Source organism: Mustela putorius, unplaced genomic scaffold, assembly GCF_011764305.1.
Source record: "Mustela putorius furo isolate JIRA1106 unplaced genomic scaffold, ASM1176430v1.1 tig00003972_pilon_pilon_pilon, whole genome shotgun sequence".
In the NCBI taxonomy this organism is placed as follows: Eukaryota; Metazoa; Chordata; class Mammalia; order Carnivora; family Mustelidae; genus Mustela; species Mustela putorius.
The window spans coordinates 8,330,093-8,354,540 of record NW_025422115.1 but is presented as its reverse complement, the minus strand read 5'-3'; the positions used below and the strand labels follow the sequence as shown (position 1 = coordinate 8,354,540).

The 24,448-nt window shown below is 47.1% G+C and overlaps 1 protein-coding gene and 1 long non-coding RNA gene across 6 annotated transcripts in view; one reads left to right on the top strand and one right to left on the bottom strand.

Annotated features, from left to right (window-relative positions):
- The window catches only part of APBA2 (amyloid beta precursor protein binding family A member 2), a 249,547-nt gene that overhangs the window by 104,513 nt on the left and 120,586 nt on the right, over window positions 1–24,448 (top strand). For 3 of the 5 annotated variants that reach the window (XM_045070615.1, XM_045070618.1, XM_045070614.1), the window contains exon 3: window positions 11,975–12,028. The gene's annotated coding sequence lies outside the window, so the exon portion shown is untranslated. Of the gene's footprint in view, window positions 1–11,762; window positions 11,859–11,974; window positions 12,029–20,465; window positions 20,835–24,448 lie in introns of those variants that run through there. The other 2 variants (XM_045070616.1, XM_045070617.1) reach the window with 2 other exon arrangements.
- Window positions 742–11,575, bottom strand: LOC123389300. Its single transcript, XR_006603893.1, has 4 exons — window positions 11,342–11,575; window positions 2,629–3,086; window positions 1,879–2,010; window positions 742–1,746 (listed from the first exon to the last, which is right to left on the bottom strand). It is a non-coding gene; the product is annotated as an uncharacterized LOC123389300 (long non-coding RNA).

Genomic DNA, 24,448 nt, shown 5'->3' with positions numbered 1-24,448 from the left:
GAGAGGACCCCCTCTAGACCCCCCAAGACAGATTCCTATCATCTGGGAAACCTCTCACTGTGGAAGGTGTGGGCCCAGGGGATGTGTTGGGAGGGGTTTCAGAGTAGTTTAGAGGGACTTTGTGACCCAAAGCACCCAGGCAACTCTTCAGCCACAACCCTGGGCCAGGGTCCTGCTGACGTATATGCAGAGGCCCTGACCTCCCCCAGGCCCCTGCCTCCCTCTGACTTAGTGGCTTCCTCTCTGAAAATGCTGCATCCTAGGAGGGCACCCAGACTCTCAGGCTCTGGTTTGAGGTGTGCTGCCGGCTCTGAAAGAGTGTCTTCTGGGGGCCACAGAGGTGGCCTGGGTGGGGGTTCTGGAGTCAGGGAGTGGGACCTTGTCTATGTGCTGGGTGCTGTGAGTGCAGACCTGGGTATGGGGTCCCCCTCTGAGGGTCTCACAGTGGGTGCTAAACAAGTAGCTGATGCATTCCTTCTTGAGGTGCTGGGGGGTGAGGGGGAGAGAGAGTAGGGCCAGCCCCAGGGCAGCAGGAATCGCATGGCTTTATGAGAGCCAGTCTGTGTTTCTCACGAGTATCTGCTGGCAGGCACCTCTGGGAGCCACATGGCAATCCTGTGAGGGAGGCTTGTAGGAGACTCATTATCCCCATTTCACAGTGGAGGACACTGAGGCTTAGGGTCACAGAGCTATTGAGTCCTGCGCCAGCACTCACCCGCGCCCCCCCCCCCCCCCGAGCCCCTGAGCTGGCCTCTGATTGATTTCCTCCTAAGGTGGGCTGACTGTTGTCTTGAAGGCCAAGGAAGGACTGAGGGAGCTTTAGGATTCTGCTCTGTTTATTTTTCAGATTTTTTTTTTCTTTGTTTGAGAGACAGACAGAAAAAGCACAAGTAGCAGGGAGCAGCAGGGGGAGATAGAGAAACAGACTCCCCACTGAGCAGGGAAACCAGGTGAACACGGATGTGATGGGATCCCAGGACCATGGGATCATGATCTGAGCTTAACATGCAGACGCTTAACCGACTGAGCCATCCAGGACCTCTCCCCTCCCCCATCCCACCTTCTCTGCTTCTGAGGCAGAGCCTGAGTCTCAGAGTGCTGGGGGGAACATGTTGTGGTTGCAGCTCTTAGGCAAAGGTGGGATGTGAAGTTGGGCCTTGGACTCAGAAGTCTGGCCATCTCCCTGTCTCTTGCCATCTCTGGGCGGTGGGAGAGAAGCCTGGGATACTGTGCAGCTCAGGGCTGAGCTGGTGGTGGTGGCCGGGAAGCTTGGGGGCATCGTGCCATGTGGGCTCATGTCTGAGCCGGGCCTTCACTGGCTGGGAACAGAGGGAGGCCCTGGGCTGTCCTGGTCCCGAGTGGCTGAGCCTGGCCCCGTTTGGTCTGTGCCCACCCTGCACACCTGACCATCGCCGGGCATGGGGGCATCTGTCTCTCCTATGCCATCTCTGATGCTTTCCCCAACACCTCCAGCATGGCCCACGCTTCCCCTCGCCCCTTCCAGTTCTCACCACATCTTCTTCCTCCTTTTGTCCACTGGGGCCAGCAGCAGAGAGGCGAGGAATGAATGAGCACAGATGCATCCGAGTTCTCAGTGGCCATCTTCCTAACAACAAGTCAGGCTCAAAAGAACAGCGCTGAAAGCATGGCTAGCGTTCTTCTGTCATCTCAACATGCTTTGTTGTTGTTTTAAAAGCAAGCGAGTGCAGAATATATTAAGGGTATCGCTGCTTCAGCTGTCACTTCCTAGTGAGAAAAGTGGTTGTTTCAATTAGAGTAGATTTTGGACATAGTTCTTTGAATGAGTAAATTGCAGAACGTAGCACCAGTTGTGAGCTGATGAAAGAGGATTGACAGTAAGAGTTGTGGAACACTTACGGTGGTTCCTCGGGAATCCCGACACAGGTCGGGTCCGTCAGATTTAATGGGTTCTCACCACTTTTGACTGGATTGGTTGACCCTGACCAACTCAGTGACTTCCAAGGAATGTACCTTTGCTTTTTCTGGAACCTGAAGGAGAGAGGGAGACAGACACAGAGAGAGAGACACACACACATGATGGTGTCCAGATCCTGGCTTCTGGGGAACCCCACCCTTCTCTGATGGCCTCAAGACTGGGGAGGTGTGGTTGAGGAGGAAGGCCACCTGGTGCTACCAGACATCCCCCTGTCCCTGCTGGCCAGCCTCGAAGGCTCAGACACACCCTCTTAGCCTAAAAGGACTCCCTGTTTAAATATATTGATAGAGCAAATCCTTCTGCCTCCTCTTCTGCCCACAGCTTCTCATGACTCTGCACCTTAGATGGGGTTTTTCTAAGTTCCCTATGCCCCTCAGAAGAGAAGCAATTCTCTGATCACCCAGAAGGATGAAGCGCCTGCCTGTCCCACTTCCCTGTCTTTTACTATCCACTATTTCTGACCATTGACCTGTGTGGACCTAACTCATGTCTTATAGATTCATTTTTTATTATGAAATATTTGACATGCAAAAAGGGAAAAAGAATTATGTTCCAAACCCCTGTATACCCACCACCCACTGAAAGTAGAGAATACTGCTATGCTGGTTATTGCCTTCTGTGTCACCAGTTATGCTAAAACTCAGCGGCATCAAACAGTAAACATTTACTACCTCATGCAGAGAGTCAGTGGGTCAGAATTGGAGCGCAGCTCAGCTGGATGACTCTGTCTCAGGGTCCGGATGTGGGTGAGGGCCATGGTCATCTGAAGGTTTGGCTGGGGCTGGAGGATCCACTTCTGAGGTGACTTCCTGTGGCTGTTGGCAGGAAATCTTGCTTCTTTCGCTAGGAGCCTCTCCACAGTCCTGCTTGGGGGTCCTCACAGTATGGCAGGCAGCTTCCTGCAGAGTGGGTGATCCAAGAGAGTCGTTGTCTTCTTCTTCGTCTTCGTCTTCTTCATCATCTGCTTTGTCTTCTTCGTCTTCGTCTTCTTTTTCCAAGAGAGTCTTGAGAACACCGCAGTGCCTTTTATGATCTGGTCTCCTTAGCCATACAGTGTCACCTCTGCCTTATTCTAGACCCATGTCACTAAGCCCAGCCTGCATTCTAGGAGAAGGGAAGTAGGCTCCACCTTTTGAAGGGAGTGGAAAAGAATTATTTATTTCTCTTATTAGTATTTTTTTATGTTATGTTAGTCATCATATAGTACATGACTAATTTTTTATGTAGTGTTCCATGATTTGTTGCTTGCGTATAATACCCAGTGCTCCATGCAGTCTGTGTCCTCCTTAATACCCATCACCAGACGCACCCATCCTCCCACTCCCTCCCCTCTAAAACCCTCAGTTTGGACCCACAGTCTCTCATGATTCCTCTCCCCCTCGGATTTCCCCCAATTCACTTTTCCCTTCTTCTCCTAATGCCCTCCATGTTATCCCTTATGCTCCACACATAAGTGAAGCCATATGAAAATTGACTCTCTCTGTTTGACTTATATCTTTTTTTAAAATTTCTTTTCAGCGTAACAGTATTCATTGTTTTTGCACCACACCCAGTGCTCCATGCAATCCATGCCCTCTATAATACCCACCACCTGGTACCCCGACCTCCCACCCCCCGCCCCTTCAAACCCCTCAGATTGTTTTTCAGAGTCCATAGTCTCTCATGGTTCACCTCCCCTTCCAATTTCCCCCAACTCCCTTCTCCTCTCTAACTCCCCATATCCTCCATGCTATTTGTTATGCTCCACAAATAAGTGAACCCATATGATAATTGACTCTCTCTGCTTGACTTATTTCATTCAGCCTAATCTCCTCCAGTCCCATCCATGTTGATGCGAAAATTGGGTATTCATCCTTTCTGATGGAAGCAGAATACTCCATAGTGTATATGGACCACATCTTCCTTATCCAGTCATCTGTGGAAGGACATCTCAACTCTTTGGTGGACATATTTTAAACCATCATCATTAACCAGTAGAGCTAGATTCCCCTCCCTGACTGCATCCCCTTGTTTCCCACCCAGAAGTAACTACTACTAGAGTTTGGTATGTTTTTTAATTTACTGCATTAGTCAATATACTAAGCCTGTGATTTCTGCATGTCTCTAAGCATTGTGTAAACAATATCAAATTGTAAGTTTTTCTTTCTATAGCTTGCCTTTGTTTTGCCTCACTTTATATGTTCCCATTTCATCCATGTGAAAATGTGTAGCTGTCCTTTATACCTTTTCACGGCTGTGTAGCCTTTCATTGTAAGAACGTAATATGCTCTGTTCTTCATTGGTGGATGTTCAGATGGTTTCCAGTTTCTTGCTGCTACAGACAAGGCTGCTATGAATACTCATGTGTGTGTCTCTATGTGACCACGAGCTAGATTTGTTTAGAATACTTAGCAAGGATCGGAACTGCTGCGGGATAAATGTATGAATCTTTTTTTAAATTAACATATAAGGAATTATTTTCCCCAGGGTACCGGTCTGTGAATCATCAGTCTTACCAAATTCACAGCACTCACCATAGCACATACAGACCCCAATGTCCATAACCCAGCCACCCTAAATGTATGGATCTTTACATTTTCTAGAAGTGGCCACGTTGTTTTCCCAAATGGGTCTACTGATGAGTGCTTCCGCTAGCAGTGTGTGGGTACCCCTTCCCCCTTTTCCCCTGATTCCACTTGGTATTGTCAGATGTTTTAAATTTTTGTTAGTCTGATGGGTGAAAGTGGTGTCTACCGGGGGGGGGGTGTCTCTGCATTTCTCTGCCTGCCAGTAATGTTTATTTCATATATTTATGTGTATTTATTTCATTTTTGATTATTCTTTGAATTACTAGTTCGTACCTCTTGCTCCTTTTTTGAATTTTCTTATTGATCCTTCATTTGATTTATATATTATAAATCTCTTCTTTCCCCATTTCTTCCTCCCAACGAAATTTCTTAGGCTGCACTGCCAGGATTAAGTCCCAGCTCCAGAACTTCCTTTTTTTTTTTCTTTTTCTTTAAGATTTATGTATTTATTTTTGGACAGAGAGAGAGTGAGCGGCAGGGGCAGAGGGAGAGAGAGAAGCAGACTTTCCCCCTGTGCAGGGACCCCCTTGTGGGACTCGGTCCCAGGACCCTGCAATCATGGCCTGAGCCAAAGGCAGACACTGAACCGACTGAGCCACCCAGGTGCCCCTCATCTCCAGAACTTCTTGTGTGACCTCAGACGTACCACTTAATAACTTTTCTGTGCCTTAGTTTCCTCATCTATAAACGGGGTGACAACAACCCCACTACCTCGTAGCACTGCTGTGAGGATTAAAAGGCGCACCTCTGTGAAATAGTGTTATTACGGTGAGTGTGACATGGGCCCAAAGGACCCTGATGTCCCCTGAATGCTCATATCAGACCACATACCTATATCAACACCTTGCCCGGAGCTTTCTTGAGCACCCTGTCCTCATTTGAAAAGATTGGCAGGTGCTGCTTCTCTCTGGCTCTCAGCCATCTGGGCGACCCTCCCTTCTGCATCCCTGAGCTGCCTGAAGAGAACATGAAATCCCCGCCTCCCTCCAGGGGACGCGGGGGAATTGGAAGGCAACAGACTCCTCGCAGCAAAAATAGAAACTTCATTTGCCTGGGAGAGAATAATAATGAGGAAAGCCCGGCAGATGCAGGCTTGGAAGGCTCCTCTGAACTCTCCCCTCCCATCCCTGGGGCCGGCGCAGACCTGCCTGAGCCCGCCCCACCAGCGGTCCCCTTTGCCCTTCACCCCTCCCTCTTAAGACATCACTTCTGGCTGCAACGTGGACAGCCCTGGCACCGTGTTCTGACTTTCATCCCTCAGCGTTGCACTGTCCTTTCATTCCCCAGAGCCAGGCGAGAACTCCAAACACACACAAGACTGGTTTAATATTGAGAATCATCACAGAACTATGTCAGATGTTGCAGTGTATACACCTCAGCTAAGAAGAGCCCTGGGAGCTGGAATTCTGTCCACGGAGCTCTCAAGGACAGATCTATTGAGAATAAAGCGAGGCTGGGTCAGGGCACCTTTAGTTTCAACCCTGGTGTTAATAAATCAGCTCAACACTGCTGTAAGGAACTCTCTGGCTTGTTTGGTAGGGCCTCAGATGATTTTACATAAAAGCAAATGCAGAAAAAGTAAGTTGACGATATGGGACGTTAGAGCCAGTTGGGTTTAGAGCAAATTTTTAGGTTTTGAAATGGATCGAAATGATCTGTGTCTCTACCCCCAAATCTGCCATAGGCTTCACAGGCCCTATGGAAAGAAAGTCCCCATTCAGGAAACTAATCGTGGATAGAGAGTGTTTGCATCGGAGTCTGGAGCCGGGAATGAGGATCTTCCCCAACCAAGGAGTCTGCTTGGCCGGTCACCTCCACACTTGGAAAGATCAGCTTCCAAGAATGGAGAGTTTTGACCATGCCATCAGTCACAATTTGTGCGCTTCTCTTAATAACGATGTATTTTAATAGCCTTTATAGAAGTCCCCTTCTCAGGGGTGCCTGGGTGGCTCAGTGGGTTAAAACCTCTGCCTTTGACTCAGGTCGTGATCCCAGGGTTCTGGGATCGAGCCCAGTGTCGGGCTCTCTGCTCAGTGGGGAGTCTGCTTCCCCACCCCCTCTCTCTCTGCCTGCCTCTCTGTGATCTCTGTCAAATAAATAAATAAAATCTTACAAAAAAAGGAAGTCCCCTTCTCAAACAAGACCATTGTTTTTGAAACTTTGAGACCATTGAAGACAGATTTTAAAAATCCAGTGTGTTCCCAAAACGTTTGTTCACATGAGAATCTCAAGGTTTGAACTCTTTATTCTAAAGATGCAGCTTTCTTCCCAGGAGGAGAAAAGTAATACATACTGGTGTTTATAAATAGAGTTATTAGCATTTGAAGACTGCTCTTGCAGCTAGCTAGGGGACTGAGTTATCGAAAATTTTGAGATTTTTACTTGTAAACAGCCCATTGGTGTCCACTCAAGCTGGAAGATCCCCCAACTTTCCCATCACTGCTCCCTCAGCCCCCTTCCCACCATAACCTGGGCTGCAGCCTTTCTGTTTATCTGGCTCTGAGGACCTGGGCCCCCTTTCTGAGCGCTGTCCCTGTTTTCCTACTACAAATACTGGGGCCAGTATTTGAAGTGGTTCCTAAGGGCCCTCTTTCTTTCTCTTGGAATGGCCTTGCCGTGCCTAACTGAGCACTGTCCTGGCGAGTCCTTCCCATCAGGAAGCAGCAGACCCACAGTAAACTTGGGGAACATTCACACACCCACAGAATCCTCCCTTGTGGTTCCAGCCACACCTGTGGGGACACTGGGCTATTTCATGCTCCATCCCCCTGGGGCAGCTTGGCCGAGCTGTAGTACTGGCTCCCAGGAATTCTCTTCATGCAGCAGCTTCTCTGCCGGGTGCTGACCTCTGCCAACTGCCCGTTCCCCTCTGGGAGACAGCCCAGTGCAGATGAGCCCCATCCCACCCTGGGCTGGCCCATGAAGGCCACAGGAGTGTGAACTCCTGTTCCAAGCTCTACATCATGCAGAGGTACTGACAATCGCATGGGCTCCTGGCTTTCAGTGTGGGTTGCAGCCACCGGGCTGGTACTAGAAAGAACCACACCCAAGCTGGCTGTAAATTGCCACTCACGGGCCCTGTCTTTGATGCATCCTGACTGTTCCCCCATGATTCTGGCCACCGTTCTCTGCGTAGACCCTTTTCAGCCCTATCCCCAGACCCTCTGCTCAGTGTGGCCAGAGCCTTTCATCAGCAAGCATTTCACTGAATCTGGGTCATTATGGCTCATGAAATTCTTCTACTTATTCCACAATCCAGTTGCAGTCCCAAACCCCCATGCCCAGGGCCCAGCCTCTTATAAAGCACAGGCCTGGCTCTTTGGTTCAAGGAAACGTGCTTCTGCTGGGCAGGGCCCCGGCCACTTTGTAAGGCTGTGAGATCAGCCTTCTGGCCTCCAGGCAGACTTCCTGCCTCGGCTCTGGTCACATCCATCTCTGTCTACCTCTGTGCCAGGCTTCCTCCCAGGACAGCTTGCAGGGTTGGGAGCCCATCGAACTGCAAGTGTTGCCTTTACTTTGCCAAGAAATTGCTTATAAATTCTGGTTGCGACCCCCACGTTCCCCGGGCACTGCACCGTCGGTGCTGCAGGGTCCCTCTCTCACGGTCTGGGTGGAGGCTTGCTTGAGCTGCTCTCTCAGAGCCTGTGTAGGTTCTCTTCACCTCTGGGGTTTCCTGTCTCAGGGGCCCCCTCCTCAATCATGTGGGCCACTAATGGACCCCGAGGATGGCTCTTGGAGTTGGGGCCTCCCAACGTGTCCCCTGACCTAATACCAAAGGGAAGCAGCAAATTTATGAACTGTCCACTTGAAGCCATGTTTAGGATTTCTGTTTACCTCCCAAGTGTCTGGAAAGGCGGCCTTTCAAAGGCCCTGTGTGATCAGAGCTCCAACTGATTTGCCAGAAATGTGCATGTCGAATAACAGAGAATCTACAATGGCAGTTGCAGTGGGCATCATGTGGGAGAGTTAATTAATCCTGACACCAGATACCAACGCCTCGGCAACAACAGTCGTAAGCGAGCCAAACCGTGTGGTGTTTCAATTCAGGCAGCTGGAGGGCTGTTCCCTGGCAGGATTCTCTGTGCCTGAATTCTGCTGTGGATTCAGTGCCCCTGGCGAGGGCCTGCCCTCCCTTCTGTACTGGTTCCAAAGGCGGTGGGGGAGGGGAGCTCTCCGGACCCCGGGGAATCCAGTCCTCAACATGCTGGCAAAAGGAGCCTTCGTGGAATCTGCCAGGCTCCTGGGGCTCTGTATTTCCCACGTCCCCTGGGAAGCTGCAATACAGGACAAGCTACCCTCCTTCTTCCCCAGATAGCTTGTGGGTGGGCCAGCAACTTGGAAAGTGGAATGTTTAAGTCTTAGGGGGACACTTGTCTACTTCATTGTGTACCAATCCTGGGGCTTGGTAAGGACGAGGAGGTTATTCCAAAAAGGGTTGTGTAGGGTTGCATAGGGGTGCCTGGGTGGCTCAGTCATTAAGTGTCTACCTTCGGCTCAGGTCATGATCCCAGGTCCTGGGATCGAGCCCCGCATCAGGCTCCCTGTTCATCTGGAACCCTGCTCCCTCTGCCACTCCCCCTGCTTCTGTTCCCTCTCTCGCTGTGTCTCTCTCTGTCAAATAAATAAAAATCTTTAAAAACAAAAAACCAAAAAGGGGCTGTGTGTTACCAGAAGAGCAGGTGCTGGGATTTCTATCACAAGTGGCCACGAGAAACAGGGGACGTGACCTGGCCCTCGATGCCTCCAGAGAGGGCAGAAAGAGGATGGGGACATGTGTGTGGCAGAAATAGGAACAGTCAGGCCGTACCTGGCCGAGAAGAGAAGTCTGGTTGTTCCAAAGTGTAGGTGATTCTGTGTTCATTCCAGCTGCTAAAACGGGAGCGGGCCCTCCCTGGATGTCCCTGGCTAGGTTGGGGGACTCAGGGCCAACAGGAACCAGCTGACCCCCAGGCGCCTTCCCAGGGCTCTGTGCTCCATGACATTGTTGGTTTTTTGAAGGTGAACTGTCTGTCCAGAGGCACAGTTCACCAAAAAATAACACAACCCTGCTTTCGCCAACGCAAGCGAGGGGCCCCGAGAGGGCAGAGAGAGGGCACTGCTCCATGGCCAAGAAAATTCATATTTTTCTTTGGAGGAAATAGAAAGTGATGCTGGGTCCAAGTGGTAGGTGACCTTGCTATTGAGTTAAAATGCTGCTGGGGAAATTAGAGAAGACAAACATGAAAAGAATGCTAATGAGTAGTGGTGGACCAGAGCCCAGAGCCTTGATTCCTTCACCGTCCACGAGGGGTACTTGTGTGATGCCTATAAATAGACACTTAAAAACTGATTCTAAATTGAGTTAAGATGTGGGCCCGTTTCCTCCTATGGAAAAGCGTTATGTAAAGTGCAGAGCTCTGCCCTTCCTCCCAAGGCGGCGTGACGATTCTGTGCCTCTGTAGGGAATCTGTGTGGGGCATATTAGGAACACTCAGGCTACAGATGAATGAGACTCTTGTCCTTTCAAGAGACTCGCAGACTGAGGGCAGGGAGAGGAAGAGCTGTGGCTCCTTCCTCCAGGTGGAGCAATGGGGCAGGCCTCCCCTCCAGGGTGGGGAAGCCCAGCTGAGCCTGCAGACTAGCTCTGAGTTTCCCCGGGAGGCTTCTGGGTTGGGAGGAAGTGGGAGAAGCTAGATCTGTGGACTCGTGGTCACTTCCATGGGCCCACCGTAGCTCTGTGCGATGCGGGTGGCTGTGGACCTGAGAGAGGAGGGGAGAACATGGGACAAGTGGGGAGAACATGGGACAAGTGGGGAGAATTCTAGCCTATGCTGGCAGTCCAAGGCTTCTGGGCTCTTCCCTGCAGCCCCCTTGGTCAAAATTGCCCAGAGCTGGAGTAGGGGATTCTGGGAGAGGACAGAGGTCCTTCTCACTTAACCTGCTTGAGTTCATAAGAGTAAGGAATCAAGACCCTGTCTTAGGACCCTGTCTTCTTGTCCCTGCTTTACATGTGATAAAACTGGGGCCAGTGGTGTAAAGGGATTGGAAAGGCAACAGAAGCACCGCACCTTGGGAAGAAATGGAACAGCTATGTCAATTTGCCCCTGAGCAGAGGCAAACAGATCACACATATACAAATGGCTTGGTCAGAATGGAAGCATCTTCAGCCTTTAAGGGAGAGCCAATTTTTTTTTCCCCCAATCTTTTAAAAATTATCTGGATTAGAGGTATCTGCAGCGGGCCAGTTTGGGGTGGCAGGAAACTCCCCCAAATTCCCTGATTAAAACCCACTGTTAACAATGTCTATCTAGGGAAATGAGAGTGACTGTCAGGTTTCATTAAAAAAAAGTGTCAACACTGGGTCCAGGAGAGACCTGTGTGATAAAGTAGAAACCTTTGTCTGCCTGTGCCAATAGCAGGCCATATTACCTTCCCCCCAAGAATGATGTCATTCCCTGTGATTTCAGACCCCAGGACCAGACTGAAGATGAACTGTCCAACCAGCACAGCTATTCATGAAATGCTCTTAGACCTTCTGTTCCCAGTAGCTGAGGCCCCTGGGAGGAGGCTGCCATTGGTGTGGTTCTGAAAGGAACAAAGACATTCCTTTATAATGCTTTGTGTCTTCGGCCAAATTGGAGGAAGAAAAGAATTTTTTTAAAAATTTAAATTCCATAGTTAACATACTGTTTTATATTGGGGAAAAAGAGGAATTTGGATGTGATGTTTAAGACCAATAAATCCAATAAATCCCCCTCCTCTTACACCACCCTAGGCTTCCTGCTCTCTGGCGATCAGCTGCCCCACCTTGAATTTCTGATCTAACCCAGAGTCTCACCTTGAGTTCTGGAACGTAGAATATAAGGGACTTCCTCTTCACCTTTCGTCTGCAAAGCTTTCGCTGTCCAAGTGGAGTACGAAGCCTGATGGCCTCTTTTCTGTTCTCTTTGTGAAGCCCCCTTGCCCAAGAGGAAGGGTGAGAACAGGTGAACTTGGGCAGAGCAAGTGCACGGTGGCCCGGTTTTCTTTCTCTTTGCTTTAATCTCTCTTCACCCCCCTCCAGCCCCCACAGACACACCCACCTCCTTCTGAAAGTGTCCCAGAATACCGGCTCTGCACACTGGTGGGGTCAAGCTTTGTTGTGGAGAAATACATATTCATGAGGGCTTTGATGAGCTTCATTAAAATGCGGAGAGTCTCTCCTGGAGGGATACACAAGCCATGGCTTTATTTGCCCAACAGGATGCTCTTACGGCAATCATTATGTGAGGAATGGCTAAAGAAGCATTTTAATTATTTGTTTCTGGTAATTTGTGATCATCTCATTAGAATGATAATTGGTTCACTTTTTCCAGGTAATTCAAAACCTCTCACTCCTTCAGATGTCTGTATTTGAAAGGGCTCTGTATGAACACCCGTGTGTTTTCGGAAACCCAAGTAATTTCTTCTCTTTCCTTCTGTTTTATTCCAGAAAGATTTCGTCACCTGAAGGTTTTGGGGGACATTACGAAACCACTTGTTTTCGGTAAGAAATCTGAGGGCACCTTGCATGGAGGGAGGTTTTGCTTCGGATTATGTGTGAAATGGAATTGTTTTACTCGAGGGACACAGCCTTTCAGGTGGAACTGGGCATTTGCCACAGCTCCTTATTTTCTGGCTCATCTGCCCACAAGGCGTTTGAGGCTGGGGCTTGATTCCCAGCCACGGAGCCCATGAGCACAGGGCTCTCTGTGGGCACTGATGTTGCCTGGAATACTTTTCCCCGTCACCACCCCCAAGACAATGGCAACATCCCCCTCTCCCATACGTGCCCTCCTCACTATACTAGTGCCTGTGAAAACCGTAGTCCTCACCAGATTCAGGCACTTGTTTGTGTAACTTCCACCTCGATTCTGATTTATACCAAAATTAGCTAGATATCACCAACGATAAATGCCATGCACAACCAACCTTGCAGTATTAAACTGGAGGAATGTTTTGAACCTAACTAGAAGTGCACCCCCGTGAGATACCAGGACACTGAGAGGAAGAATTTAACTTGGATTAGAAAGAGTCCTCCTAAGCTGCTCAGGGAGGAGGGACAGTCCGTGTTGCTGTTGCCCCGAGGGGGAAGCTAGATTGCGGTCCTGATCGCACTGGCCCACGGTCGGCACTCGGTTTGCTCTTGTGAGTAGGACCTACAGCAGCAGATCTGCATGGGTCTTTGTAGCCCAGGTGCCCGCTGAGTGCCTGCGACAAGGGACGCTTGCAGGAGGCGTGTTCTGATTGAAAATGAGTAGGTGTTCTTTCTCCCAGGCTGAGTGGCTTGGTTGTGGGATTGCTGGTGTTAGGAGATGGCGTATGTTTGGAGAACGGCGTGGTGGATAGACTGTTGTTGGAGGCGAGGAAGCTGGGCCAGGAGTGGTCTCTGTGTCTCGATGCCAGAGCAGGTCTGAGCTTCTGATGGATTCCCCGGGTTCTTATGCATTTGTGGGAGGAAGCACTGTTGGGCTTGGCTAGGTTTGCTCTGGGGGTCAGTAGTCCAGAGCATCACAGATAGGAAAGTGGCTTGGGGACTTCCAAAAGAGAGGAAGATTTGGGGTTTCCCATTGGGGAAGCTCTGTGCCAATTCTGAGGGTAAAGATGAAGACCAGCAGGGGCAGGGTTGGGATACCAGAGCATCAAGACCTGGGTCTCAAACCACTGTCTTGCCTCTGGGTTGGCAGAGGGGTCCCAGAAGTAGTTGGAACTGCTGTTTGGGCTTCCTGCAAGAGGCTTCTTTTGTAAGTCGATGCAGATGCATTGATCTCAATTTCTAAAGCAGCCTCTGTCCTACCGGTAGGTCACCGCCCATGAGCCCGGTGCTGTGCATGGGCAGGAATTCACCTGCCATCATACTGGGGGGTGTTCTTGTGACAGATGTCCTGGATGCATTCTGCAGTGGCTTTACGGGTAGGGAAGAGAACACATTCCTAAGACATTTAAGAGTTGGAACAATCAGCCCCTCTCTCCAAGGAAGCAGAGGGTGAAATGTCAGTGGAGCTGCTTGGCTGCTAATGTGTCTGGGCATAGGAATAAACGAGCAGTTTTCTGAACTTGTCCTTGGCTGTCAGTCTTTAAAGTTCGTGAATTTACTTCGGTGCTCTCAACGAGGCCTTTTCCATCCTGTTTAATTGTAGACTCGTAAACATTCGTCAGCCTCAACTAGAGGAGGTGCGTCACCTGCCCTCAGCTGTGACAACGCTGAAGAGTTTGGGGGGATTCTGGGAAGGGAGGAGATTTCGTGGGTAACCAGCAGCAAGGATGGCTTGTAAAGAGGGAGGTTCTTATGGGGGAGGGTCTCACAACTGCAGTGAAAATCCCATCTTCTGGGAGCCCCCCGTCAAAGGGCTGGTGCAGTCCGTTGGTCCTCTAGGAGCGGTCCACTGTGAAATTGGCTTCTTGAAGTTTATCTAAATGAAATTGGTGTTGTCGTGGCTTTCTGATGGAGCCACGGGGCAATTCTGTGTTGTGCCTCTAAGGTATAAGGTATTTTTTTCCCTCTGAGCCCAGAAAAGACCTAGTGGGATCTTTATGTATCCTGAAATACTATTAGAGTTTCAAAATCAGCTGCAATAGGCAAGCCGTCTCACTCTCTTTCCGAGAGCGCTCACCCGTCTGCGGTGCAATGGGACTGACGTTTAAGTGAATGTACTCATCATAATTCCCAACAGCTTCCCTGCGGAAGAGCATATTTGTTCTGTGAGAGAAAAGTGGCAACGAGATGGATATTTTTAAATGTCAATTATGCTAGAATGGATCTGTGTGAGGAGAACTGCAGAGAGAAGAGACCCAGGTTTATTTATTTATTTTTTTCTACTGCAAAAGAACTATTCTATAACATCAGAATACCAATACCCAGAGTCTGTGCCTGGCATTTCCTCATAGAAGAACTTGGGGAATATGCTTCCACCCTCGGTAAAACTTTGGGGCTGTGTTCTATTCTCCCTAGCCCAGGAGAATTAAATCCTTGGCCTCACTGTCGTGTGGTATCAATCCTACAGGATCGGTGACTTGGAATTACAGCCGACCCTTGAACAATGGGAGGTTAGGGGTACTGACCCTCACATAGGTGGAAATTTTCAAATAACTTTTGACTCTCCAGAAATTTCCCTATGAATCCCCTACTGGTGACTGGAAGCTTTCATGATAACTGAAACATTCGATTAACACATATTTTTTTATGTTATATGTGCTGTATACCGTATTCATATTATAAGCTAGGTAAAAGAAAATGTTACTAAGAAAATCATAAGGAAGAGAAAGTACATTTACAGTACTGCAGTATATTTATTTTTAAAAAGTACGCATGTGAGTGGACTCTCACATTTCAAACCCACGTTGTTCAAGGGTTTGTTGTTCAAATTTAGTGATTTCCTGAAGAAATGGTGGGAGAATTAATAAGCTATGTTTAAATCCTGGGAAGTCTCAGAAAATATGTTAAGTTAGAAGACATTGCGTTTATGGAAATGGTTCCCTGATATGTCAGCATGTTCTTACATGGAAAAGTGCTATGTAAAATCTGACCAAGAGTCATCCTAAAGTATAAGATCCAAAGAAGGCAGTGAAATTCCCAGCTACTAGATCTTAAAAGAAACACAATGCTGGAATGTTAAGGGGAAGCTGGCATAAGGGTGAGACAATGAGATTCCTGATGGATGTTATTTGTGTAGGGTGGTATTTGTGGTATTTGTGTAGGGAGGACAGAGGAATGGGTGGGACAGGATAGTGAGCCTAATAAACTCTCACATGCGCAGGACATGGGAGGTGTCAGAGATGTGTTATTGATCCAGTGGGGAAGGATGAAGGACGAATGGTTGTCCACATGGGAAGAGAGAAAATGAGATCCCTACCTCACATCATACACACAAGTAAATGCCAACAGAATTAATGACAAGGAAGGGCAAGATAGTAAAATGTATAGAAGAGATTTTCTGTATGCCCTTGAGGTAGGACAAGGTGAGGCACCCACACACAGGCACAGAAAAGGCTGATTAACTAAACACCAATATTAGCGACTTCTATAAGAGCAGACACACTATGTGACATTAAAAGCGAAGTATTACCTGAAGTAAATATCTGAGATACCTTTACTGTATGGGATTAGCATTCTGTCTGTATAAGGAACTCTTTCAAATCCATTAGAAAAGAGACAGTATAATTTTAAAAATTAGCAAATAATATGAAGAAGGAGGAGGTGGGATGATAATGCTAGGGAAGCCCAAAGGGTGTATCCATGGATATTGTTACTACCCACACGTGCTCCTGTGTACTTGAAAAAACTGATAAAGAAGAGGGTTTGTGTCACACCTCGCTCTGTGCCCACACAAACCTCTCTGCTCTTGTGTTGTGTGTCCCTCTGGCAGGGTGATCCTGCTCCTACTTACTAGCTAATCCTCCAACTCAACTGGAGCTGCTGGCTTCCTAGGCTCACCTTTTTATAGATGGTTCTGCATTCGTGTCATTGAAATGGTTAAGACTTCTTTTTTTCTTCCCAGCTTTATTGAGGTAAAACCAGTAAGCAAAAAAACCACATCGTGTATGCAGTTTGGTGAGTTTAGACATAGGAGTACACTAATGTTACTGTCACCACTATTCAGGTAAATGAACTTATGTATCACCTCCAGAAGCTCCCTTGTGCCCCTTTGTTTTTTGTTTATTTTGCAGTAAGAGCACCTAACCTGAGATATGCCTTCTTAAACATTTTCTGAACTACAATCCTGTACTATAACTGTAGGCATTACAGTTCACAAAGGTTCTCTAGAACTTAGTCATCTTGCCTAATGGAGACTTCCCACCCAATCAGCAGCTCCGCATTACCCCTCCCCTCAGCCCCTGACAGCCACCATTCTACGTCTACTTCTGTTCCTTTGAAGACTTCAGATATAAGAGGAATCATGCAGTATTTGTCCTTCTGTGATGGGCTTACTTCACGTAGCATAATATCCTCCATGTCCATCTGTGGTGTTACAAATGGCAGGATTTCATTCATTTTAAAGGCTGAATACTGTTTCCTTGTACATATATACCTCATTTTCTTTATCTGTTCATCTGTTGGTGGACATTTGGGTTGTTTCTGTATCTTAGCTGTATGAGGCAGTCTTTGTACACTGGTCTGCCCTGTTGTTTCAACAGAAGTGTCTCCATGGGTCCTTTTTTTTTTTTTTTTGGCTCTGTGTGGCCAATTGCTCTTCTGTGTGCTTCTCCCCATCTTGAAAGACAAGGCTCATGGGCCACCTGCTTTGAGGTCTTTGTTGGACATTGAAGCCCCATATGTGTCTGCTCTCTGCTTTCCTGCTGTGCTGCTGATCTCTCTGTGGACTTGCAAGCCCGCTTGTTCTGCATCCTTCATGATGTCCTGCCCAGTGCCTAGTGGGTAGTAGATGTTCTGGAAGGCTGTGATCATCATATAGCTCTAATTTCTTAAACTTCCAGAAGCTCCTTGTCCTCAGCTGTACACGGGGACTCATGGTTTTTGGGGGTGGTTATGAGAATGAACCACATCATGGGTGGAGAGCACATGGCATGTGATAGCTCCCCAATATTATTGGTGTCCTTCCCTGGAGGAGCAAAGGGAGGGCCTGGAGCTGGTCATTATTTGCTTTCAGGCGGTATGTGTGTTTTCAAATACTTGAAAATGCCTGCTCTGACACCTAACTTTTTTTTTAAGTTGCACGTTAAGAGAAAAAAAATTTCATCAACACCTTTTTTAAAAGATGAAAAATGTGTTAAGAAAATAGCGGGATGAGCTGCTACTAGGTTGAGCGCAACATAATTAGTGTGATTAAATTGAAGGAAGTTAGCCATTACTGTATGTAACTTTTTATTAATGACATTCAGATCTAATTAATTAGACCCAGTTCCAATTATAATTACATGAGTATGTAAGCTGGCGTTCTCAAACTGTGTTCTGTGGACTCCCCTCAGATGTTCCTGAAAATAGTAATCTGCATTCAGATGAGGCTGGGGACGTGCTGTGTGTACTGCCCCCTCTTGGAGCATCCCAGAGCACCATCATAAAGCCTTTTGAAGTCCTGCAAGAAAAGAGCTTACTTAATTCTACTTAACTCATCGTTTTCCAAACTGATTTGGACCACAGGTGTTTCTAGATACACAAGGAAGTGCTAGTTGAAGCCAGAACAATTTTTATACCATAGCTTGTGCTTGGAATGGTTGAAAAACAACATCTATGTTTATGGAATGGTTCCCTAAGTCTTCCAGAGGAGCCCTGCGGGGGGTCTCCCCTATTGTGGCTGAGCAGGCTGCCATGAGTGTTGCTTTCATAGAGTCTGGAACCACGAGAGATTCACCTCCTTTCTTGGACAAATCACTTAATGTCCTTTGGTCAGTCTTCAGGGAAATATGGTGGTGTCCCACTTGTCCTTCAAGGTGGCTGTCAAGGTGAAAGTTAACAATTAGAAGTGCCTGGATTGGCTCCTGGGCTGTGGATGGGCTCCCATGGTTGTTAGCAGCCTTGGCAGAGACCCTCACTTATGAGGAAGGCCATGTCATTAACCATACCCTGGTCTCAGGGGTCAGGGAGGAAGCACCACTCATGCCCTGGCAAGGTGTTTATGGGAGATTTGAAGGTATTCATTTTCTCTGACCTCCACCTGCTCCGTGTGGTTGAAAATCCATGTATAACTTTTGACTCTCCAAAAATTTACCTACTAGTAGCCTACTGTTGACTAGAAGCCTTACCAGTAACATAAATAGTTGATTAACGCATATTCTGTATATGTACTATGTACTGTATTATTACAATAAACAGGCTAGAGAAAAGAAAATGTTATTAAGAAAATCATAAAGAATAGAAAGTACATTAACAATACTGTACTGTATTTATTGAAAAAAAGTCTACACATAAATGGACCCATTCAGTTCAAACCCATGTTGTTCAAGGGCCAACAGCAGTTTGACTGGCTTGACAGAGGAGCCAAAGAATGAGGTAGCAGAGGCCAGACTGTCCTGTTCAGATGGCCACAGAGAACTCTGACAGGACTTCACCAGAGGGCTGACACATAGGTGTCTGTTGAAGGCAAGGGGAAGGGTGAAAGGCTCAGGTACTAGAGGCTCCTCATATGGTTCCTGAGGAGAGATGAGGTATTTTGAGGAAAGGCTGGTAGGGTGTGGAGGAAGAGCTGGCAGAGCCATGTGGTGGGAGCAAGAGGTGGGAATTCAAAGGGAGAGAAGACCATATTTGAGGTGGAAAAAGAATGGTCGAATTACTACTTCAGGGAGGACCACAGAGCTTTTGAGGGGGTGGGGGTGAGGCTGATGAGTCCGGCCCTTAGCCAGACTGGCTGAGGCCATGGGTGGGGATGACCTCCATGAGGAGTGGAGGATTGCAGAGGGGAGTGAGGAGCCTGAGAAGAATGTCGGGGAAAGTGAGTGGGAACCAGGAGGGAAGGGTGTCGAGGATTTTCAGTGATGAGGTGGGAGTTGCTGGACCACCATGAAGGATTTTTAAAAAACAGAGAAAGTGGCTGTGGGATTTTTCTTTTGCATGAACACGGACGAAGGAGGGGAAGGAGGCAAGAAGGGAAAGGGGTGGGCACAGAAGGGAACAAGGTATTTTTCTGTGGAGGTGGAAAATTGATTGTTGAGTGCAGTTCACGGATGAGGAGAGAACAGATGCAGCATGTAACAGACAAGCGAGGAGGGAGAATGGAGCCTGGGTGCCCATGAAGAGAGCTGCTTTCCGGAGGGAGCTGATGGAGAAGACCCTGAGGCCTTTCTGGCCATGACCTCTGTTCTCTCTGGGAGGCAGGAGTCAGTCTGTGAAGAGCAGAAAGGAGTCACCACGATGGATGTATGGTCAGCACCTGCGTTCGTCTTTGAACAAGTGTCTCCAGTAGTGGAAAGTGTCCTTTGGGAGGCTGGATTTGACTCATCCGGCTTCTGAAAGCAGTTCCCAAAGACAACAGACCTCCACCACCATTTTGAGCCCTGAAAATGTGGACTATCTGAATGGCCTCCGCAGGTCCTGCCTGAGGAAAACAACACTCGTCAGGGTGTTTGTCTGACTTTTTTGTCTATACTCGGCCTTGACAGTCTTGACTTCGGGTCCGGTAGCGACGTGGGCACGTCGTGTGACAGGAGCTCTGGGATGTTGTTCCAGGCTGAGAGACTTGTCTGTTGCCAAGGAAAATCAGCTCCTACACACGACACAGTGAGACTTCATGTCAGAAAATCCATCAGCTCTGGCGAGCGATTAGCTTCGGGATAAATCATAGCTTCCTTCCCTTCCTCAGGCTTCTGGGGGGAAGGGGTGGGGTGTAGACTGGAGTTCACCAACCTTAGCTGTGCCCATATTCATTGCTCTGTGGGCTGCTTATTGAATCCAAGGATTCTTTCAGGCTCTGAAGCCACCAGGCTGCCTCTGCTTTCTCTGTGAGGTCCTGTGTTGGCACCAGGCAGCCCCCTGCATGGAAGGTACCTTGCAGGTGGTTTCACTTCTTCTGCCTGCACACTCCTTCCTCATCTACCTCAGACCCAGAGGCAACAGGAGCGGCCTGTGATTGAGCACAGTGGTGTGCCAGATGTAGAATCAGGCTTCATCAGAGCTCCTTAAACCGTGTAAGCAGATGCGGTGATTTCCATCTTACAGAGAAGGGAGGCTTCTGGGCACGAGGTCTTAGGCAAGGCCGGACAGTACGCCGCTGAGCTGGGCACTGTGGGGCACAACATCACAACATCGTGAGTGAAGCATGCGGCTCGCCCCTCCTCACCCTCCCCTGCAGACTCGGAGGCACCAGCCTGCCTCCTGCCCTTGGTGCCCACAATCGTGGTTACCGCCCCTCGGCAGGGGGAGGACACCCAGATGGCCCCGGAGCCCAGCCCTGCTTTGATGGGAAGGTTGCTTTGTGACCTGATGCCTCTTTGTTTTCTCATCCAGCAGAGGACTTGGGGAGGGGTGAAGAGGGAGTGTAATGGGCGGAGAGCTCAGGTTTGCCAGAGAAATGGGTTCTGGGCATGGATGGGAGTGGTGGACCCAGGACAGTGTGAATGTGCTTAATGCCACTGAACCGGACCCCTAAAAATGGCCTAGATGGTAAATTTTATATTGTTTATCTTACCGCATTTTGAAAAAGAGAAGGAACCCAGCCCAAATCCGTGAATGTTATTAAAAGCACAGGGCTGGTCACAGAGACACTTAACCCACGGAGGTTCTACCTACAATTATTCTTCACGGCCCTGAGGGCCTGCCTTCCCATCTTTGTGGGACTTGGTGTTCTGTCTCTCCTCTCTCCTGTCACTCGGCTCCACATGTCATCAAGACCGTGTCTCTGTCCTTCTCCGGCCTGGCTCAGGTAGGAAGCCGTTCTCTGTGGTGCTTTCATCAGGATGGACTGTGTGTGAGTATGTGTGTGAGAGAGAGTGTGAGAGTGTATATAAGTCTTTGTGTGAGTGTATGTGTCTGTGTGTGTGTTTATGTGAGTGAGTCTCTGTGTGTGAGTGCGTACAAGTCGAGCATGTGTCTGTATGTAAGTGTATATGAGGTTTGTGTGACTGTGTCTATGTGTGTGAGTGTGTATGAGTCTGTGTGTGTATGTGTCTGTGTCTGAGAGTGTGTGAATCTGTGAGTATGAATCTCTCTCTGTGTGTATAAGTCTGTGTATGTTTTGTATGTGAGTATAAGTGTGTATGAGTCCAATTGTGTGTCTGTGTCTGAGTATATGTGAGTGCCTCTGTGAGTGCATATGAGTCTATGAGTGTGAGTCTTTGTGCGCATGTATGTGAGTGTGAGTCTCTCTGTGTGTATAAGTCTGTGTGAGTATGTGTGTGTATGTGAGTGAGTATAAGTGTATGTGAATGTGTATGAGTCCGATTATGTGTCTGAGTGTATGTGAGTGTGAGTCTCTGAGTGTGTGAGTGTGAGTGTGCATGCATGTATGTGGGTATGAGTCTCTGGGTGTGTGTGTGTATGTCTGTGTGTGTAGGGGAAGTAGGCTGGAGCCTTCTTCCAGATGATGAACCATCAGAAGTAAGACTAGCCTGGGTGCCCTCTCCAGGGACCTTACCCCTATGGAGCACCAGGGCCTCAGAGAGAAGGTTCCAGGAAGCCTGACTCACAGAAATGAGGGCAGTGTTTACACTGCGGTCCTGCCTGGACAGCAGGCACTGGTGCCTCAGAATGGAATCTGAAGGAAAACCTTAAAAGATGAGCCCTTGCCCATAATATGGCGGCTTCTCTAGTCTCATCTGAATTGCATTCCTCTTCCTTCCCTGTAACAGTCCACACCCCATAATGACCACTTGGACTTACTAAGAAAGTTGACTGAAAGCAGGAGGCGGTGCTGGAGACTCACCTTGTCAGAGCCTCTGTTGATTGCACAGTGCACAGGACCAGCAATAGAGACCATATTACTTTTTTCAAACATGTTTTTCAACTTGGTTAAATGAACAGAAAGTATAAAAATCCTGTGTTGATTACCGTGAATTTTTTCAAAGTGAATACATCTGTGTAACTATCATCCCATGAAGAAAGGAAAGCATCTCTAGAAACCAAGACTCCCCCCTCACCTTCTCTCCTAGCCACATTCCCACTTACCCCAAAGTAACCAGAATCTTGTCACCAAATACTATTTTTGCTAATTTTTGAATTTTTGAGTAAATGAATTTCTACAGCTTGTACCCTTTTGTCGTAGCTTCTTTCACTCAATGAGAATCATGCCTGGTGTTGAGTGGGCAGTAGCTGATGGGTTTTCACTGTCATGAAGTTGTATATTGTGTAAATATACCGGAATTTATTAACTCTACTTTTGATGGAAATTTGAATCTTTTCCAGTTTTTGGTCATTATTGCTGCTGGGAACATTCTTATATGTTTGGTGCACACGGGTGATGGCATTTCTGTTGCTCTACTTAGGGGTGGAGTTGGTGGGTCATAGGTCATGGGTATGTTTATATTTTAGTGAACACTACTGATGAGTTTTCTGAAGTGGTTTTAATAAATTTCACCCCCATGTAAGTGTAAGAGTTTTAGTTGTTCCACATCCCCCTGTGTTGCCATTTTGACATTGACTCTGGTGGATGCAGAGTGGGATCCTGTGGTTCTAATTTGCATTTCACTGAAAACTAATGATGTAGAGTATGTTTTTTAAAAAATATTTTTGTAGTTCCTCTGGGTATCTTCTTTTGTAAAGACTCACCTTCCTGTGCGAGTCCTTGGCTCGTTTCTCTGTTGGGTTTTCTTTCTCTTTGTGCTTTGTAAGATTTCTTTACACGCTCAGTGCCTGATGACGTTGTTAGATGCCAGCATTCCATGTATTTCCTTCGTCTCCCTTTCCCACTTTTAGTGGTATCTTTAGGTGAAGAGAAAGCCTAGCTTGCGAATCATTTCCTTTAAGGTAATTTCTTCTTGTGCCTTGTTTAGGAAATTTATGCATACCCAAGAACATGAAAACATTCTTCTCCTTCTAGAAGCTTTATTGTTTGAACTTTCACTTTTAGATCTAAGTCCACTTGGAGTTGATTTTTTCATACGGTGTGAGGTAGACATTGAGATTCAGTTTTCTTCCAGTGGAATAAAGGTCTGACTCTGCCTTTTGGTTTGACTGCTGGCTACTTTCAAACCCTACCTCCTGCTTTTCTTTCTGCCCGCCTGTGGGAAAGCTAGTCAGAAAGCTGGCATATAATCTTGAGTGGTTATGGTGGGAAGTTTAGACAGCATCATCCTAAGCCTCCGTATGCACACTCCTCTGTGGCCTAACCACCATGGCCACTCAAGACATTTTTGGACTGGCTTTTGTGCCTGCCATATTCTCCCCAGAAAGACCAATCTGTGAGTCATTCATCTCTTCATACCCTTTTGATAACTGCTGAATCACCGATCTCAACACCCAAACCAATTTTGTATGGGAAAGTAGATCCCATGCTCCCTGTTGTGATCACAACACACTACAGTATTCCAAATTGTGAGTGTGTGTGTGTGAGACTCTGTTCAGCTCTGCAGGGGTCTGTTGGTCTATCCTTGTACCATTACCACCAATACCATAATATCTCAATTACTGTGATTTTATAATAAGTATTTACTTCTGCTCCTTCAGTTTTTTTTTTTTCCTAGATTATCTTGTTGTATTGGGCCCTTTGCATGCCTATATAAAATTTAGAACCAACCATTCCATCAATTTCTATACAGACACTTGCTCACAAAATCTGACTGAGATTTTGATGTGAGTCCTTTGAATTATAGATTCTTTAAGAGGAAGTTGATACCCTTATAATGTTGTCTTCCAAACTGTGAACCTGTCATTTATTTCTCTTTGAGTTTAAATTTTCCTGATACATTATATAGTTTTATATGTACAACATCTTCTGTTAGATTTCTTCCAAGGTATTTGGGTATTGTTTTGTTTGCTGTTGTTATTTCTGTCAAAAGTGTTTTTTTAAAAAATTCTGTATTATAATTGCTTTCCACAGGTGTTTATAAATGTGTTTGTTTCTTATGCGTTTCCCTTATATTTAGCAACTCTGTTAAATTCATTTATTAGTTGTAATAATTTATTTGTAAGTTCTTTTAAATTTTCTACATGTATAATCATGTTGCCTCTGAATACTGAGAGGTTTTTGTTTTTTTCCTTTTTGTACTGATTACAAGCCCCTGTTCAATAATTCCCCTCTTGGGGGAAAATCTTTCAGTATGTTACTTTGAATTAAACTGGTTGCTTTCAATTTTTTTGTGACTAGTATTTACAAGAGTAAGAAAGTTCCCTTTTATTTCTAGCTTGCTATGGATTTATCATGAATGGGGTTTAAATTTTATCAAATACTTTTTCTGCCTCTAACGAAATCCACAAATATTTTCCCTTTAATTAATGTGGTGAATTATCTGATTGATTTTTGAATATTAAACCAACCTTGCATTTCTGGACTCAATCCCACTGATTTCTGTTATGATATAATTTTTATGTATAAGTCTTTTT